This window comes from Entelurus aequoreus, linkage group LG01 (genome assembly GCF_033978785.1).
Source record: "Entelurus aequoreus isolate RoL-2023_Sb linkage group LG01, RoL_Eaeq_v1.1, whole genome shotgun sequence".
Classification (NCBI taxonomy): Eukaryota; Metazoa; Chordata; class Actinopteri; order Syngnathiformes; family Syngnathidae; genus Entelurus; species Entelurus aequoreus.
In genome coordinates, this window is record NC_084731.1 from 88,442,169 (window position 1) to 88,459,322 (window position 17,154).

At 41.3% G+C, this 17,154-nt stretch overlaps 6 non-coding genes across 6 annotated transcripts; all 6 read left to right on the forward strand.

The window, feature by feature from the left end:
• Positions 1–847: 847 nt before the first annotated feature.
• trnal-uag (transfer RNA leucine (anticodon UAG)) lies at positions 848–929 on the forward strand. Its single transcript has one exon. It is a non-coding gene; the product is annotated as a tRNA-Leu (tRNA).
• Positions 930–1,849: 920 nt separating this feature from the next.
• trnae-cuc (transfer RNA glutamic acid (anticodon CUC)) lies at positions 1,850–1,921 on the forward strand. Its single transcript has one exon. It is a non-coding gene; the product is annotated as a tRNA-Glu (tRNA).
• A 2,077-nt stretch (positions 1,922–3,998) lies between these two features.
• trnal-uag (transfer RNA leucine (anticodon UAG)) lies at positions 3,999–4,080 on the forward strand. The gene has a single exon. It is a non-coding gene; the product is annotated as a tRNA-Leu (tRNA).
• A 3,070-nt stretch (positions 4,081–7,150) lies between these two features.
• trnal-uag (transfer RNA leucine (anticodon UAG)) lies at positions 7,151–7,232 on the forward strand. The gene has a single exon. It is a non-coding gene; the product is annotated as a tRNA-Leu (tRNA).
• A 919-nt stretch (positions 7,233–8,151) lies between these two features.
• trnae-cuc (transfer RNA glutamic acid (anticodon CUC)) lies at positions 8,152–8,223 on the forward strand. The gene has a single exon. It is a non-coding gene; the product is annotated as a tRNA-Glu (tRNA).
• A 5,857-nt stretch (positions 8,224–14,080) lies between these two features.
• trnal-uag (transfer RNA leucine (anticodon UAG)) lies at positions 14,081–14,162 on the forward strand. Its single transcript has one exon. It is a non-coding gene; the product is annotated as a tRNA-Leu (tRNA).
• The last annotated feature ends 2,992 nt before the right edge of the window (positions 14,163–17,154 follow it).

Genomic DNA, 17,154 nt, shown 5'->3' on the forward strand with positions numbered 1-17,154 from the left:
AAGTGGAACTTAGCGGATACCTTTCACGTAAAACACTCAAGATAGCAGAGGATAGTTTCGATCTATCGACCTCTGGGTTATGGGCCCAGCACGCTTCCGCTGCGCCACTCTGCTAACTGTACATGCTTCCTAGCTTTATGGAGGTGTAGATTGAAATACCATCGCTTATGTTTTCCTGGTGAGAATCTTGTCTGTTTTCTGAGACGAAAATAATTTGTCCTTGTCAAATAGTACTAATGCACCCCAAAGTAGAGGCGTGTGTTTCTTCCGCAGAACTGCACTTCCAACAGTACAGGTACCGACACTGTGGACTTAAAAAGATGAAATGCTGACAAATTTGGCAGTAAGAAAAGGTTCAAATCCCTTCTAATCTTTTACATATATTCTTGGTTTCAAATCAATCCGCAATACTGAATTTGAGTCACTGACTCTAATACACAATTTTTCCTTTTTGAAAACTTGTTATGCATCCTGATTTCGAGGAATGCAACAAACGGTAGTACAGTACTATGATATCTGTAGGACTGTGCAGTATCTCCGGGTCCACGCTTCACAATTATCAGAGAGGCATACTGTGGTCACTGCTCAAGGTTGAACAAGATGTTCACTGATGAAAATAAGAGGAACCAAAACCATCTCCCCGTCAGGGAATCGAACCCCGGTCTTCCGCGTGACAGGCGGAGATACTGTCCACTATACTAACGAGGACTGCGTTGTCCAGTGTTTTCTAAAGGACAAGCAAACGATCCAGGCTTGTTCCTGCAACGCCACAACCAAAGCGATGCCATGTCATACGTTTGCTGTCTCATAATGCCGATAAATTGATCCTCTGAAACGGGTAGACGGAGGTTGTGTGGCCGAGTGGTCTAAGGCGCTGGATTTAGGCTCCAGTCTCTCAGGAGGCGTGGGTTCGAATCCCACCACTGCCATTTCTGTTTTGGTACTGCAATTGTATCTTTCCTGACCTAAGCAATAAGACCTGGCTTGGTCCTCATTTGGAATTCTCTGGAAAGCTTGTGGAAATCAGGCCAAAAACATTAGCTTTGGAGTTCTTTACGCTAGGAATGTGATCAAAAAAAACACAACCAGGGGTGAGGATGTGCGCAGTAGTCCAAATACAACACAAAATGGGTGAAAGTGTAAATACGCCATGTTTTATCAACCTAAATCATTTTGTACGTATGCAGATTACAAAAGCTTTTGGTCTGACTTCCCCACACAGTTTTAAGGATGAAGCCCAAGGATAGTGAAAAAGGTTAGACTTTCCAAAAGAGAAGTGGATTCAGGAAGGTTCATGGCATCTGTGCCAGAAAAAAAAAAGTTTTCATCTTCAACATCAATTATTCAATATATCAAAGGACAGTTTTGTTCCATTGACTTGGTATGGCTAAAAGGTGGACATGTATGTTTTTGTCAACCTGTTGTTTGAAGACCTGCGCCCCTACCTTAGACACTCAGGCCACTTGTATTTGTTCCTGTATTCGGATCACACCGCAGTGATAGCATGTATCGCTGGTCGGCACGGAGCGACTTGCAGGAGGGAGATGGCCTGTCTGGTGACATTGTGTGGAAACAACAACCTCACCCTCAACACGGACTACACCAAGGAGTCAATAGAGCACATGAGAAGGGAACGTCTGTACGCTCTTGTTAGAGTTGTATACTTTTTCCACCTCCAAGTCCATATTCCTGCAGCAGTTTCCTAAGACACAAAAGTTCCCGCTCAAAGACTTCAACCAATGACCGTTGCAAAACACATTTCTGACTTTGTACAACTGACGTGGTACGGGTGCTTCGTGCATCCGTCAAAAAAGCAGGCAAGAGGCAAGAGTCTGGGTAAGTTGGCAGCTCCCTGGTGGTCTAGTGGCTACGATTCGGCGCTCTCACCGCCGCGGCCCGGGTTCGATTCCCGGTCAGGGAAACACGGTCTAACCTGTCTGGGAGCAGTCAATTTACAATTGATTTCCACGATTCTCTTGTTTATGCTCATTGGATGCAAATCATTAACATTGACATTTTCAAAAAAGGCAACAGGAAAATTGTTCAACTGTTCTTCAGCGTGGAAGTCTGCACAATGGGTGTTCTTATGATGTGAAAACAAAGAGTCCAAGTGGAACTTAGCGGATACCTTTCACGTAAAACACTCAAGATAGCAGAGGATAGTTTCGATCTATCGACCTCTGGGTTATGGGCCCAGCACGCTTCCGCTGCGCCACTCTGCTAACTGTACATGCTTCCTAGCTTTATGGAGGTGTAGATTTAAATACCATCGCTTATGTTTTCCTGGTGAGAATCTTGTCTGTTTTCTGAGACGAAAATAATTTGTCCTTGTCAAATAGTACTAATGCACCCCAAAGTAGAGGCGTTTGTTTCTTCGCTGAACTGCACTTCCAACAGTAGAGGTACCGACACTGTGGACTTAAAAAGATGAAATGCTGACAAATTTGTCAGTAAGAAAAGGTTCAAATCCCTTCTAATCTTTTACATATATTCTTGGTTTCAAATCAATCCGCAATACTGAATTTGAGTCACTGACTCTAATGTAGCCGAGCTAAATTTTATTTTATTTTATTTTAATTTTGTTCAATTATTCACATCATTTTTTGTTGTGAACTTCCCCAAAAGTGTTTCTCATTGTAAATAGGTTCCACTCTATTATTTTCCGTTACATACCTTTTTGTTTCCCTGGGGGGTGATTTGGCGTCGCACCTTTGTGACCAGCTTCAGTGAGCACTGACGCTCGGAGCTGGTAAGTCATGTTTATGTCTCTCTCCTTTTGTTTTTTTTATAAACTTTTTGGTTGTCGTTTTTAAAAGTGTTTTGTGGGAATGCACACTGTTTTGTGACTTGTTGGTGTGCATGTGTGTTGAATTCCCGAATGGCTGTTGAATTGTTGAAAAAAAAACGAACTTTTGTATGCTAAAGGATGTGTGGATTAGCTTGGTTAGCTTACTGCTAGCTGCAGTTGTTGTGGGGTCTCCTGTCTCATGAGTTTGTGCACGGGTCAGGGGCTCTGCTGTGTGTCTGTGTGGACATCTTGTGTGCCGCTGTAGCATTTATATGAGTGTGTATTTTTTTCTTTATTCTTTAGTGGAGAGAGATTCCGTTTGCCGTGGACTGTGTGTGACACCCTGTTTTTGTTTTTTCCAAAAAAAAAGGTATGTCTGTTATGAGTTTTTTTGGCTTAGTTTATTGTATAAAAAATATAAAAAGAATTGATGTGGGTGGGAAAGATGAGGTGTATTGCTGCACATTTAAGGATCCTTTTTCTTAATATATATTGTTATTTGCTGAAGTATATATTTTATATACTGTGTTTTATTTAATTAATTTATTTGAGACTATTATGCTTTTTTTTTACCTTTATTATTATTATTTCCATTTCCACATTTAAACATGTATAATTGAATTGAGTGAGCACTGACGCTCGGAGCTGTGGAGAGAGATTCCGTTTGCCGTGGACTGTGTGTGACGCCCTGTTTTTGTTTTTTCCAAAAAAAAGGTGAATAAATCCCCGTGATTCAACTCCGGTGTGTGTGCCTCACTAAGAAAATACACAACGCAGAACGCTGACTGTTACACTAATACACAATTTTTCCTTTTTGAAAACTTGTTATGCATCCTGATTTCGAGGAATGCAACAAACGGTAGTACAGTACTATGATATCTGTAGGACTGTGCAGTATCTCCGGGTCCACGCTTCACAATTTTCAGAGAGGCATACTGTGGTCACTGCTCAAGGTTGAACAAGATGTTCACTGATGAAAATAAGAGGAACCAAAACCATCTCCCCGTCAGGGAATCGAACCCCGGTCTTCCGCATGACAGGCGGAGATACTGTCCACTATACTAACGAGGACTGCGTTGTCCAGTGTTTTCTAAAGGACAAGCAAACGATCCAGGCTTGTCCCTGCAACGCCACAACCAAAGCGATGCCAAGTCATACGCTTGCCGTCTCATAATGCCGATAAATTGATCCTCTGAAACGGGTAGACGGAGGTTGTGTGGCCGAGTGGTCTAAGGCGCTGGATTTAGGCTCCAGTCTCTCAGGAGGCGTGGGTTCGAATCCCACCACCGCCATTTCTGTTCTGGTACTGCAATTGTATCTTTCCTGACCTAAGCAATAAGACCTGCCTTGGTCCTCATTTGGAATGCTCTGGAAAGCTTGTGGAAAGCGGGCCAAAACATTAGCTTTGGAGTTCTTTACGCTAGGAATGTGATCAAAAAGAACACAACCAGGGGTGAGGATGTGCGCAGTAGTCCAAATACAACACAAAATGGGTGAAAGTGTAAATACGCAATGTTTTATCAACCTAAATCATTTTGTACGTATGCAGATTACAAAGGCTTTTGGTCTGACTTCCCCACACAGTTTTAAGGATGAAGCCCAAGGATAGTGAAAAAGGGTAGACTTTCCAAAAGAGAAGTGGATTCAGGAAGGTTCATGGCATCTGTGCCAGAAAGAAAAATGTATTCATCTTCAACATCAATTATTCAATATATCAAAGGACAGTTTTGTTCCAATGACTTGGTATGGCTAAAAGGAGGACATGTATGTTTTTGTCAACCTGTCGTTTGAAGACCTGCGCCCCTACCTTAGACACTCAGGCCACTTGTATTTGTTCCTGTATTCGGATCACACCGCAGTGATAGCATGTATCGCTGGTCGGCACGGAGCGACACACAGGAGGGAGATGGCCTGTCTGGTGACATTGTGTGGAAACAACAACCTCACCCTCAACACGGACTACACCAAGGAGTCAATAGAGCACATGAGAAGGGAACGTCTGTACGCTCTTGTTAGAGTTGTATACTTTTTCCACCTCCAAGTCCATATTCCTGCAGCAGTTTCCTAAGACACAAAAGTTCCCGCTCAAAGACTTCAACCAATGACCGTTGCAAAACACATTTCTGACTTTGTACAACTGACGTGGTACGGGTGCTTCGTGCATCCGTCAAAAAAGCAGGCAAGAGGCAAGAGTCTGGGTAAGTTGGCAGCTCCCTGGTGGTCTAGTGGCTACAATTCGGCGCTCTCACCGCCGCGGCCCGGGTTCGATTCCCGGTCAGGGAAACACGGTCTAACCTGTCTGGGAGCAGTCAATTTACAATTGATTTCCACGAATCTCTTGTTTATGCTCATTGGATGCAAATCATTAACATTGACATTTTCAAAAAAGGCAACAGGAAAATTGTTCAACTGTTCTTCAGCGTGGAAGTCTGCACAATGGGTGTTCTTATGATGTGAAAACAAAGAGTCCAAGTGGAACTTAGCGGATACCTTTCACGTAAAACACTCAAGATAGCAGAGGATATTTTCGATCTATCGACCTCTGGGTTATGGGCCCAGCACGCTTCCGCTGCGCCACTCTGCTAACTGTACATGCTTCCTAGCTTTATGGAGGTGTAGATTTAAATACCATCGCTTATGTTTTCCTGGTGAGAATCTTGTCTGTTTTCTGAGACGAAAATAATTTGTCCTTGTCAAATAGTACTAATGCACCCCAAAGTAGAGGCGTTTGTTTCTTCGCTGAACTGCACTTCCAACAGTAGAGGTACCGACACTGTGGACTTAAAAAGATGAAATGCTGACAAATTTGTCAGTAAGAAAAGGTTCAAATCCCTTCTAATCTTTTACATATATTCTTGGTTTCAAATCAATCCGCAATACTGAATTTGAGTCACTGACTCTAATGTAGCCGAGCTAAATTTTATTTTATTTTATTTTAATTTTGTTCAATTATTCACATCATTTTTTGTTGTGAACTTCCCCAAAAGTGTTTCTCATTGTAAATAGGTTCCACTCTATTATTTTCCGTTACATACCTTTTTGTTTCCCTGGGGGGTGATTTGGCGTCGCACCTTTGTGACCAGCTTCAGTGAGCACTGACGCTCGGAGCTGGTAAGTCATGTTTATGTCTCTCTCCTTTTGTTTTTTTTATAAACTTTTTGGTTGTCGTTTTTAAAAGTGTTTTGTGGGAATGCACACTGTTTTGTGACTTGTTGGTGTGCATGTGTGTTGAATTCCCGAATGGCTGTTGAATTGTTGAAAAAAAAACGAACTTTTGTATGCTAAAGGATGTGTGGATTAGCTTGGTTAGCTTACTGCTAGCTGCAGTTGTTGTGGGGTCTCCTGTCTCATGAGTTTGTGCACGGGTCAGGGGCTCTGCTGTGTGTCTGTGTGGACATCTTGTGTGCCGCTGTAGCATTTATATGAGTGTGTATTTTTTTCTTTATTCTTTAGTGGAGAGAGATTCCGTTTGCCGTGGACTGTGTGTGACACCCTGTTTTTGTTTTTTCCAAAAAAAAAGGTATGTCTGTTATGAGTTTTTTTGGCTTAGTTTATTGTATAAAAAATATAAAAAGAATTGATGTGGGTGGGAAAGATGAGGTGTATTGCTGCACATTTAAGGATCCTTTTTCTTAATATATATTGTTATTTGCTGAAGTATATATTTTATATACTGTGTTTTATTTAATTAATTTATTTGAGACTATTATGCTTTTTTTTTACCTTTATTATTATTATTTCCATTTCCACATTTAAACATGTATAATTGAATTGAGTGAGCACTGACGCTCGGAGCTGTGGAGAGAGATTCCGTTTGCCGTGGACTGTGTGTGACGCCCTGTTTTTGTTTTTTCCAAAAAAAAGGTGAATAAATCCCTGTGATTCAACTCCGGTGTGTGTGCCTCACTAAGAAAATACACAACGCAGAACGCTGACTGTTACACTAATACACAATTTTTCCTTTTTGAAAACTTGTTATGCATCCTGATTTCGAGGAATGCAACAAACGGTAGTACAGTACTATGATATCTGTAGGACTGTGCAGTATCTCCGGGTCCACGCTTCACAATTTTCAGAGAGGCATACTGTGGTCACTGCTCAAGGTTGAACAAGATGTTCACTGATGAAAATAAGAGGAACCAAAACCATCTCCCCGTCAGGGAATCTAACCCCGGTCTTCCGCGTGACAGGCGGAGATACTGTCCACTATACTAACGAGGACTGCGTTGTCCAGTGTTTTCTAAAGGACAAGCAAACGATCCAGGCTTGTCCTTGCAACGCCACAACCAAAGCGATGCCAAGTCATATACGCTTGCCGTCTCATAATGCCGATAAATTGATCCTCTGAAACGGGTAGACGGAGGTTGTGTGGCCGAGTGGTCTAAGGTGCTGGATTTAGGCTCCAGTCTCTCAGGAGGCGTGGGTTCGAATCCCACCACTGCCATTTCTGTTCTGGTACTGCAATTGTATCTTTCCTGACCTAAGCAATAAGACCTGCCTTGGTCCTCATTTGGAATGCTCTGGAAAGCTTGTGGAAATCGGGCCAAAACATTAGCTTTGGAGTTCTTTACGCTAGGAATGTGATCAAAAAGAACACAACCAGGGGTGAGGATGTGCGCAGTAGTCCATATACAACACAAAATGGGTGAAAGTGTAAATACGCAATGTTTTATCAACCTAAATCATTTTGTACGTATGCAGATTACAAAGGCTTTTGGTCTGACTTCCCCACACAGTTTTAAGGATGAAGCCCAAGGATAGTGAAAAAGGGTAGACTTTCCAAAAGAGAAGTGGATTCAGGAAGGTTCATGGCATCTGTGCCAGAAAGAAAAATGTATTCATCTTCAACATCAATTATTCAATATATCAAAGGACAGTTTTGTTCCAATGACTTGGTATGGCTAAAAGGAGGACATGTATGTTTTTGTCAACCTGTCGTTTGAAGACCTGCGCCCCTACCTTAGACACTCAGGCCACTTGTATTTGTTCCTGTATTCGGATCACACCGCAGTGATAGCATGTATCGCTGGTCGGCACGGAGCGACACACAGGAGGGAGATGGCCTGTCTGGTGACATTGTGTGGAAACAACAACCTCACCCTCAACACGGACTACACCAAGGAGTCAATAGAGCACATGAGAAGGGAACGTCTGTACGCTCTTGTTAGAGTTGTATACTTTTTCCACCTCCAAGTCCATATTCCTGCAGCAGTTTCCTAAGACACAAAAGTTCCCGCTCAAAGACTTCAACAAATGACCGTTGCAAAACACATTTCTGACTTTGTACAACTGACGTGGTACGGGTGCTTCGTGCATCCGTCAAAAAAGCAGGCAGGAGGCAAGAGTCTGGGTAAGTTGGCAGCTCCCTGGTGGTCTAGTGGCTAGGATTCGGCGCTCTCACCGCCGCGGCCCGGGTTCGATTCCCGGTCAGGGAAACACGGTCTAACCTGTCTGGGAGCAGTCAATTTACAATTGATTTCCACGATTCTCTTGTTTATGCTCATTGGATGCAAATCATTAACATTGACATTTTCAAAAAAGGCAACAGGAAAATTGTTCAACTGTTCTTCAGCGTGGAAGTCTGCACAATGGGTGTTCTTATGATGTGAAAACAAAGAGTCCAAGTGGAACTTAGCGGATACCTTTCACGTAAAACACTCAAGATAGCAGAGGATAGTTTCGATCTATCGACCTCTGGGTTATGGGCCCAGCACGCTTCCGCTGCGCCACTCTGCTAACTGTACATGCTTCCTAGCTTTATGGAGGTGTAGATTTAAATACCATCGCTTATGTTTTCCTGGTGAGAATCTTGTCTGTTTTCTGAGACGAAAATAATTTGTCCTTGTCAAATAGTACTAATGCACCCCAAAGTAGAGGCGTTTGTTTCTTCCGCAGAACTGCACTTCCAACAGTAGAGGTACCGACACTGTGGACTTAAAAAGATGAAATGCTGACAAATTTGTCAGTAAGAAAAGGTTCAAATCCCTTCTAATCTTTTACATATATTCTTGGTTTCAAATCAATCCGCAATACTGAATTTGAGTCACTGACTCTAATACACAATTTTTCCTTTTTGAAAACTTGTTATGCATCCTGATTTCGAGGAATGCAACAAACGGTATCAATCATCAATCAATCAATCAATGTTTATTTATATAGCCCTAAATCACAAGTGTCTCAAAGGGCTGTACAAGCCACAACGACATCCTCGGTACAGAGCCCACATACGGGCAAGGAAAAACTCACCCCAGTGGGACGTCGGTGAATGACTATGAGAAACCTTGGAGAGGACCGCATATGTGGGTAACCCCCCCCCTCTAGGGGAGACCGAAAGCAACGGATGTCGAGTGGGTCTGACATAACATTGTGAAAGTCCAGTCCACAGTGGATCCAACACATCAGCGGGAGTCCAGTCCACAGCGGGGCCAACAGGAAACCATCCCGAGCGGAGACGGGTCAGCAGCGCAGAGATGTCCCCAACCGATGCACAGGCTAGTGGTCCACCCGGGGTCCCGGCTCTGGACAGCCAGCACTTCATCCATGGCCACCGGACCTATGCAACTCCCCCTCGCAAGGGACAGGGGAGAAGAGGAGAGAAGAAAAGAAACGGCAGATCAACTGGTCTAAAAAAGGGGGGGTCTATTTAAAGGCTAGATTATACAAATGAGTTTTAAGATGGGACTTAAATGCTTCTACTGAGGTAGCATCTCTAACTGTTACCGGGAGGGCATTCCAGAGTACTGGAGCCCGAATAGAAAACGCTCTATAGCCCGCAGACTTTTTTTTGGCTCTGGGAATCACTAATAAGCCGGAGTTCTTTGAACGCAGATTTCTTGTCGGGACATATGGTACAATACAATCGGCGAGATAGGCTGGAGCTAAACCGTGTAATATTTTATACGTAAGTAGTAAAACCTTAAAGTCGCATCTTAAGTGCACAGGAAGCCAGTGCAAGTGAGCCAGTATAGGCGTAATATGATCAAACTTTCTTGTTTTTGTCAAAAGCCTTGCAGCCGCATTTTGTACCAACTGTAATCTTTTAATGCTAGACATAGGGAGGCCCGAAAATAATACGTTACAGTAATCGAGACGAGACGTAACGAACGCATGAATAATGATCTCAGCGTCGCTAGTGGACAAGATGGAACGAATTTTAGCGATATTACGGAGATGAAAGAAGGCCGTTTTAGTAACACTCTTAATGTGTGACTCAAACGAGAGAGTTGGGTCGAAGATAATACCCAGATTCTTTACCGAGTCTCCTTGTTTAATTGTTTGGTTGTCAAATGTTAAGGTGGTATTATTAAATAGATGTTGGTGTCTAGCAGGACCGATAATCAGCATTTCCGTTTTCTTAGCGTTGAGTTGCAAAAAGTTAGCGGACATCCATTGTTTAATTTCATTAAGACACGCCTCCAGCTGACTACAGTCCGGCGTGTTGGTCAGCTTTAGGGGCATGTAGAGTTGAGTGTCATCAGCATAACAGTGAAAGCTAACACCGTACTTGCGTATGATGTCACCCAGCGGCAGCATGTAAATACTAAAGAGTGCAGGGCCAAGAACCGAACCCTGGGGAACTCCGCACGTTACCTTGACATAGTCCGAGGTCACATTGTTATGGGTGACGCACTGCATCCTGTCAGTAAGATAAGAGTTAAACCAAGACAAGGCTAAGTCTGACATACCAATACGTGTTTTGATACGCTCTAATAAAATATTATGATCGACGGTATCGAAAGCGGCGCTAAGATCAAGAAGCAGCAACATAGATGACGCATCAGAATCCATCGTTAGCAATAGATCATTAGTCATTTTTGCGAGGGCTGTCTCCGTAGAGTGATTTGCCCTGAAACCGGATTGAAAAGGTTCACAGAGATTGTTAGTCACTAAGTGTTCATTTAGCTGCTGTGCAACAGTTTTTTCGAGAATTTTGGAAATAAACGGAAGGTGGGAGACCGGTCGGTAGTTTACCATGAGGTCAGGATCGAGGTTAGGTCTTTTGAGCAGAGGATGAATAACCGCTTTTTTGAATGCTAGGGGAACAGTGCCGGAGGAAAGTGATAAGTTTATAATATTTAACACTGATGGACCTAATAATACAAACAGTTCCTTGATAAGTTTCCCAGGAAGTGGGTCAAGTAAACATGTTGTTTGTTTTATCCCACTTACACGCTGTAATAATTCCTCTAATGTTATTTCATCAAAAATAGAGAGACTATTTTGGAGGGCAGTGTCCGTCGTATATACAGTCGTATTTGTGTTAATAGAGCCCAGTTGTAGCTGGGATGCGTTGTCTTTAATCTCCTTTCTAATGAGTTCAATTTTCTTATTAAAGAAATTCATAAAATCATCTGCCGAGTGGGTGGAGCTACTGGGAGGAGTCCCTTGTTGGGTTAGCGATGCTACTGTACTAAACAGAAATTTAGGATCGTTTTTGTTGAGGCGGATGAGATTTGAGTAGTATTTAGTTTTAGCTAAGGTAAGCATGCGTTTATAAGTTATTAAACTATCACTCCATGCTTGATGGAAAACCTCAAGTTTAGTCGCGCGCCATTTGCGTTCCAGTTTTCTACATGATAATTTATGAGCTCTAATTTCTTCTGTAAACCATGGGGTGCGCCTTTTAGGGGCCCTTTTTTGCTTTAGCGGTGCTATACTATCAATAATTTCGCGCAAGGCATCGTCAAAGTTGTTAGTGAGTTTATCAATAGAGCCGACATAATTTGGGAATGGTGCTATTACCGAAGGCAGTAGGTCAGCAAGAGTCATCGTTGTGGCAGCATTAATGTTGCGGCCGCTATAGCAGTTATTATTATTATTAACTTGTTGACAAAGAGTCAAAACTTCAAATTTTATAAGGTAATGATCGGACATTACTTTAGTATATGGAAGTATCATAACTTTGGAGGTGGTGACACCCCTGACAAGCACTAGATCTATTGTATTACCGTTGCGATGCGTGGGTTCATGTATTATTTGTGTAAGACCACAGCTATCAATTATGGTTTGGAGCGCCACGCACTGAGGGTCCGATGGGGTATTCATATGGATATTAAAGTCCCCCATTATGATTATATTGTCGGCGTGCGTCACTAGATCAGCAACGAACTCTGAGAATTCACTGATAAAGTCCGAATAGGGCCCAGGGGGGCGGTAGATAACAGCCAGGTCGAGAGGTAGCGGTGTGACAGACCTCATAGTAAGCACCTCAAACGATTTATATTTATTATTTAGGTTAGGGGTAAGGTTGAAATTTTCATTGTATATTAGTGCGACACCCCCTCCCCTTTTAAGAGGGCGGGCAACATGCGCATTCGTATAGTTAGGAGGAGATGCCTCATTGAGCGCAAAAAATTCGTCCGGTTTGAGCCAGGTTTCGCTAAGACCAATGACGTTAAGATTGTTGTCTCTAATGACCTCATTAACCAATAACGCCTTGGGAGACAATGATCTTATGTTTAAAAAGCCCATATTATAGGTATTGGGCTGTTTTGACGAGTTTTTGTTAAGATTATCCGTAGTGGCAATATTAACAATGTTGCGTTTATTATGCGTAGTGCACTTTAAATAGTTTCGACCATATCTAGGAATTGATATGACGGGAATTTTCCGATTGTTTGCTTGGTGCTGCAATAGACTGGACATATCATAATTTGCCACCTCAGTAGAATGCATGTCCACCTCTGACACAGACACAACAGAAAAAACATTATGTGAATTGTGTATTATTCTAAGAGAATTGCTATGCGTACATGGATTATCCAGCCTGGCGCTGGCTAGTTCTAGCTTAACTGACTCCTCACCCGGACTAACAGACATTGTAATTGCCTGTGACCGGGCTTGCTCTAGTGTAGTCAGTCAAGTGAGACTTAAATAGTAGTCTATGTTTCTAGACAGGATGATGGCGCCTTCCTGGTTAGGGTGAAGGCCGTCTCTCATCAGCAAGCCTGGTTTGCCCCAGAAAGAGGGCCAGTTATCAATAAACGTTAGTCCCTGCGTCCTACAGTAGCTAGCCAACCACTTGTTAAGCGAGACTAATCTGCTATATCTCTCATCATTGCCTCTCGCAGGCAGGGGGCCAGAGACAATTACTCGATGCCTGGACATCTTTCTGGCGAGATCACAAGTCCTGGCTATGTTTCTCTTTGTAATCTCTGACTGTCTCATTCTAGTGTCATTGGAGCCAACGTGTACAACTATATTCGCATAATTAGTGGTGCGATTAGCCTGTCGTACGTGTTTACTAGGCCTGTTGCGAGTTAGCTCCCTAAGATTAGCTTCAATGTCAGGTGCTCTGGCCCCGGGGATACACTTTATTGTGGCTGGTTTGCTAAGCTTTATGTTTCGGGTGATGGAGTCCCCTATAACTAAGGTGTGGTGCCCGGTAGACTGGGGTGTAGGACTAGCTAAAGAGCTAAATCTATTATGCGTCTCAACCGGTACACCGTAGCTTGTAGGCCGCTTAGGACTGCTACAAGCTGGGCTAGTTAGCTCGCTACAGCTAACGCTAGCAGATGTGTCCGCAACATCTAAAGTTACGACATTACTCTGCTCTAACTGGCGGACACGGCCCTCTAGCAGAGCCAACCTCTCCGTGAGTATGGTGCAAGACGCGCAGGAAGCCATTACTCACAGTGTTTTCTGTCACCGAGTGAAGTTCCTGCTGTCCTCAGGGAAGTGGTCGCGGTCTGTAGGAGTAGCTTCTTACTGACCGGCGCTGCCTTTCTCCGCGCTAGCTTAGCAGCTAGCTAGCTGAGGAAAGGGTGGACAGAGATCGGGTGATTTGCAAGTTAAATAGTACCACTAAAAATGTTTGAGAAGTGATAAAGAAAGCTGTAGAACAATTAAAAGCACACAGATAGAGCGCTACTTAGCTTTTTCGCAACAGCGAACAGACGGCGAGCAGTCACGCACGGTGAACCGGAACCGGAAGTCACCGTGGTAGTACAGTACTATGATATCTGTAGGACTGTGCAGTACCTCCGGGTCCACGCTTCACAATTTTCAGAGAGGCATACTATGGTCACTGCTCAAGGTTGAACAAGATATTCACTGATGAAAATAAGAGGAACCAAAACCATCTCCCCGTCAGGGAATCGAACCCCGGTCTTCCGCGTGACAGGCGGAGATACTGTCCACTATACTAACGAGGACTGCTTTTTCCAGTGTTTTTTAAAGGACAAGCAAACGATCCAGGCTTCTCCCTGCAACGCCACAACCAAAGCGATGCCATGTCATACGTTTGCTGTCTCATAATGCCGATAAATTGATCCTCTGAAACGGGTAGAAGGAGGTTGTGTGGCCGAGTGGTCTAAGGCGCTGGATTTAGGCTCCAGTCTCTCAGGAGGCGTGGGTTCGAATCCCACCACCGCCATTTCTGTTCTGGTGCTGCAATTGTATCTTTCCTGACCTAAGCAATAAGACCTGGCTTGGTCCTCATTTGGAATGCTCTGGAAAGCTTGTGGAAATCGGCCCAAAACATTAGCTTTGGAGTTCTTTACGCTAGGAATGTTGAGTTGAGTTGAGTTGAGTTTGAGTTTATTTCGAACATGCAAGCATACAACATGATACATCACAATTTCCAGTTTCTCTTTTCAACATGTTCGAAAAGGAGTAGGAAGAAGCAGAGCTTATTTAATCCTACCCCTTTTCTTTACATAACAGTTGCTGAAACTTTTTTTATTCACTTCCTGTTCTCAAATTTTTTCACAATAAACTCCATATGTAATCACAATAAAAAAATTAAATAAATAATAGTAAGAATTTAATAATAATAATTGGTGAAGAAAGTCATATTTCATATGATGAGATAAGTAAGATTACTTTAAGAATGAATGAATGAATGGATGAAATAAATTGAAAATGTTTGTCATGGTTCTTCTTCTTTGTACTTTGTAAACACTTTAAGTTTGAAGAGTTTCTTGAAGTGGATCCTATTAGTACATTGTTTGATTGCTTTGCTTAATCCATTCCATAATTTAATTCCACATACTGATATACTGAAGGTCTTAAGTGTTGTACGTGCGTACAAATGTTTTAAATTACATTTTTCTCTAAGATTATATTTCTCCTCTTTTGTTGAGAAGAATTGTTGTATATTCTTGGGTAGCAGGTTATAGTTTGCTTTGTGCATAATTTTAGCTGTTTGCAAATTCACTATGTCGTGGAATTTCAGTATCTTTGATTCAATAAATAAAGGATTTGTATGTTCTCTATATCCAACATTATGTATTATTCTAACTGATCTTTTTTGTAACACCGTTAATGAATGAAGTGTACTTTTGTAATTATTTCCCCATATTTCTACACAGTAACTCAGATATGGTAACACTAGTGAGCAGTATAGACTATGAAGTGATTTTTTGTCTAGAACATGTTTTGCTTTATTCATTATTGACGTGTTTCTTGCTACTTTATGTTGTATATTTTTTACGTGAGATTTCCAGTTCAATTTATCATCAATCATTATACCTAGAAATTTGGTTTCATTTACTCTTTCAATTTCTATTCCGTCTATTTGTATTTGTGTTTGACTTTCTCTTCTACTATTACCAAATAGCATTATTTTAGTTTGACTAAGATTCAACGATAGTCTGTTTTTGTCAAACCATCTTTTTAATTTGTTAATTTCTTCTGCTATTATTTGTATTATCTCCTGTGTGTTCTCTCCTGAACAAAACGCTGTTGTATCATCCGCAAATAATACTAACTTTAAATCTTTTGTAACTTTACAAATGTCATTTATATAGAGATTGAATAATTTAGGTCCTAATATTGATCCCTGAGGTACACCACAGGATATATTTAGCGTTGTAGACATGTGTTCGCCTAGCTTCACGTATTGTTTCCTGTTCGTTAGATAACTTCTTATCCAGTTTAAGACTAGCCCTCTGATGCCATATCGTTCTAGTTTTTTGATTAAAATATTGTGATTAATTGTGTCAAATGCTTTAGTTAGATCCATAAAAACTGCTGCTGCACATTTTTTACTGTCTATTGCATTGGTAATTTCTCCTGTAATTTCAATTAAAGCCATTGAAGTTGAGACATTAGCTCTGTATCCATATTGGTTCTCTTCGAGTATTCTATTTTTATTTATGAAACTCTCTAATCTGTTATTAAACAGTTTTTCAATGATTTTAGAAAATTGTGGAAGTAAAGAAACAGGTCTATAATTTGTAAATTGATGTTTATCTCCAGTCTTATAAATTGGTGCAACTTTAGCTATTTTCATTTTGTTTGGAAATGTACCTGTTTGAAATGATAGGTTACTAATATACATTAATGGTCCTGAGATCTCTTCTATAACCTTTTTTATCGTATCCATATCAATTCCATTACAATCAGTTGAAGTCTTAGATTTACATTTTTTCACGATTATAACTATTTCCTCCTGTGTCACATTACTGAGGAACATGGAGTTGGGATTTCGCTCTATGGTATCATTATAGTCCTCAATTGGAACTGGGTCTGGAATCCTTTCTTCCAATTTTGGTCCAATATTTACAAAATAATTATTGAAGCTTTCAACTACTTCCTTTATGTTGTCATTGTTTTTATTTCCGTCTAAAAAATATTGAGGGTAGTCCCTCTTTGTGCCATTTTTAATAATGCTATTGAGGATGCCCCATGTTGCTCTCATATTATTTTTGTTCCTGTCCAATAATTCACTGTAATATTCTTTTCTACATGATCGTAGTATTTCTGTTAACTTGTTTTTATACTTTTTGTACTTAATTTCTGCCTCTATAGTTCTTTGTGCTATAAATTCTCTATATAGTGTATTCTTCTTCTTACAAGCATTTTTTAATCCTTTTGTCATCCATGGTTGGTTATTCTTTCTCTGTTTATTACTAAGTTGTATCCATGGACAATGTTTGTCATAAATGATTATGCACTTGTTTAAGAAATGTTCATATGCTTCATCAACCTCTTTTTCATTGTACACATTGTCCCAATCTTGCTTTTGTAGCTCAATTTTGAAAGCAGTCATCCTCTTCTCTGTGCACAGTCTTCGAAATGTCCTTTTGTCTTCCATTTTCTTCTTGTAGTGTCCATCATATATTGTAAAAACTGGCAGATGATCACTAACGTCGGTAATAAGTAGACCACTTGTAGTGTTATTGTCAAACTCATTGGTAAAAATATTATCAATAAGCGTGGCACAGTGTGCTGTGATTCTACTTGGCTTTGTGATTTTTGGATATAAACTGATGCTGTACATTGTATCAATGAAGTCATCAATAGACTTTTGCTTGTTAGGGTTCAATAAGTCAATATTAAAGTCACCACATAAGAACATTATTCTTTCACCATTATCCATGTAAGTAGCCTTGATCCATTCTTCAAATGTTTCTATACTTGAC